The sequence below is a fragment of the Oncorhynchus tshawytscha genome, linkage group LG19 (assembly GCF_018296145.1).
Source record: "Oncorhynchus tshawytscha isolate Ot180627B linkage group LG19, Otsh_v2.0, whole genome shotgun sequence".
Lineage (NCBI taxonomy): Eukaryota > Metazoa > Chordata > Actinopteri > Salmoniformes > Salmonidae > Oncorhynchus > Oncorhynchus tshawytscha.
Genome location: NC_056447.1, coordinates 17,441,232 through 17,443,731, shown reverse-complemented (window position 1 = coordinate 17,443,731; position 2,500 = coordinate 17,441,232). Strand labels below are relative to the sequence as shown.

General features: G+C 39.7%; 1 protein-coding gene across 1 annotated transcript in view; it reads left to right on the top strand.

Annotated features, from left to right (window-relative positions):
• unc5b (unc-5 netrin receptor B) overlaps positions 1-2,500 on the top strand; it is a 164,637-nt gene that overhangs the window by 146,510 nt on the left and 15,627 nt on the right. The gene's annotated exons all lie outside the window — the stretch shown is intronic.

Here is a 2,500-nt window from a genome sequence, read left to right as displayed (position 1 = left end):
TATGGTGTATGGTTGGTGTTTGGTGTATGGTTGGTGTTTTAGGTGTATGGTGTATGGTTGGTGTTTGGTTGGTGTATGGTGTTTGGTGTATGGTTGGTGTTTTAGGTGTATGGTGTATGGTTGGTGTATGGTGTACAGTTGGTGTTTTGGGTGTATGGTTGGTGTATGGTGTTTAGTTGGTGTATGGTGTATGGTTGGTGTATGGTGTTTGGTTGGTGTATGGTGTTTGGTTGGTGTATGGTGTATGGTTTGTGTATGGTGTTTGGTTGGCGTATGTTGTATGTTGTATGGTTGGTCTTTTAGGTGTATCGTTGGTGTTTGGTGTATGGTTGGTGTATGGTGTATGTTGTATGGTTGGTGTTTTAGGTGTATGGTTGGTGTTTGGTGTGTGGTTGGTGTATGGTGTATGTTGTATGGTTGGTGCTTTAGGTGTATGTTGTATGGTTGGTGTTTTGGGTGTATGGTGTATGGTTGGTGTTTGTTGAATCGTGTATATGGTGTATGTTTGGTGTTTAGTGTGTGGTGTTTGGTGAATTGGTGGATGGTGTGTGTTTGGTGTATAGTGTGTGGTGTATGTTTGATGTATGGTGAATTGGTGTATGTTTGGTGTATGGTGAATGGTGTATGGTTGGTGTATGGTGTGTGTTTGGTGTGTGGTGTATGTTTGGTGTATAGTGAATTGTGTATGTTTGGTGTATGGTGTACGTTTGGTGTATAGTGTGTGGTGTATGTTTGGTGTATAGTGAATGGTGTATGTTTGGTGTATGGTGTGTGTTTGGTGTGTGGTGTATGTTTGGTGTATGGTGAATTGGTGTATGTTTGGTGTATGGTGAATGGTGTATGTTTGATGTATGGTGAATGGTGTGTGGTGTATGTTTGATGTATGGTGAATTGGTGTATGTTTGGTGTATGGTGAATGGTGTATGTTTGGTGTATGGTGTGTGTTTGGTGTGTGGTGTATGTTTGGTGTATAGTGAATTGTGTATGGTGTATGGTGTATGTTGGATGTATGGTGAATGGTGTATGTTGGATGTATGGTGTATGTTGGATGTATGGTGTATGGTGTATGTTGGATGTATGGTGAATGGTGTATGTTGGATGTATGGTGTATGGTGTGTGTTGGATGTATGGTGAATGGTGTATGTTGGATGTATGGTGAATGGTGTATGTTGGATATATGGTGAATGGTGTATGTTGGATGTATGGTGTATGGTGTATGTTGGATGTATGGTGAATGGTGTATGTTGGATGTATGGTGTATGTTGGATGTATGGTGAATGGTGTATGTTGGATGGATGGTGAATGGTGTATGTTGGATGTATGGTGAATGGTGTATGTTGGATGTATGGTGTATGGTGTATGTTGATGTATGGTGTATGTTGGATGTATGGTGAATGGTGTATGTATGGTGAATGGTGTATGTTGGATGTATGGTGAATGGTGTATGTTGGATATATGGTGAATGGTGTATGGTGTATGTTGGATGTATGGTGAATGGTGTATGTTGGATGTATGGTGAATGGTGTATGTTGGATGTATGGTGAATGGTGTATGTTGGATGTATGGTGTATGGTGTGTGTTGGATGTATGGTTTATGGTGTATGTTGGATGTATGGTGTATGTTGGATGTATGGTGAATGGTGTATTTTGGATGTATGGTGAATGGTGTATGTTGGATGTATGGTGTATGTTGGATGTAGGATGAATGGTGTTTGGTGTATGTTGGATGTATGGTGAATGGTGTATGTTGGATGTATGGTGTATGGTGTATGTTGGATGAATGGTGTATGTATGGTGTATATTTGTAAACTCATACAAATGAAAAGAAGATAGCCATTTTGATTTAATACATTTAATATTATTTAGCCAACGTTAACAAGCTGTCTCCATCAGGGTTTCAGACATGTTTTAATTACATATTCGTAAACTCAATAATTCAATAAGTTATATTTATTGGCGCCTGAAACATGAAAGAGTGAATGTACTGTGACTGAAACATTAATGAATGAACACACTGAAAACTCAATACATTCAAATGGTAACACTCTACCTACAGCCTCTTTCAGCATTTATAATGTCCTATTTTAAGGCTTATAATATAATATTTATAATATATACTGAACCAAAATAGAAACGCATCATGTAAAGTATTGATACCATGTTTCATGATTTGAAATTAAAGATCTCAGAAACGTTCGATACTCATGGCTGTGCCCCTGCCCAGCCTAGGGCTGAATTAACCACACACACACAGAAGCTATTAACTAATAAACTTATCTAAACCTCTCTCTCTTTCCCTCTGCTTTTCCCTTTCTCTCCCTCCCTCATCTCTCCTCTTTCTCCCTCTCTTTGTCTCTCCTCCTCTCTGTATCTCTTCTCTCCCTCCCTCCTCTCTCCTCTTTCTCCCTCTCTTTGTCTCTCCTCCTCTCTGTATCTCTTCTCTCCCTCCCTCCTCTCTCCTCTTTCTCCCTCTCTTTGTCTCTCCTCCTCTCTGTATCTC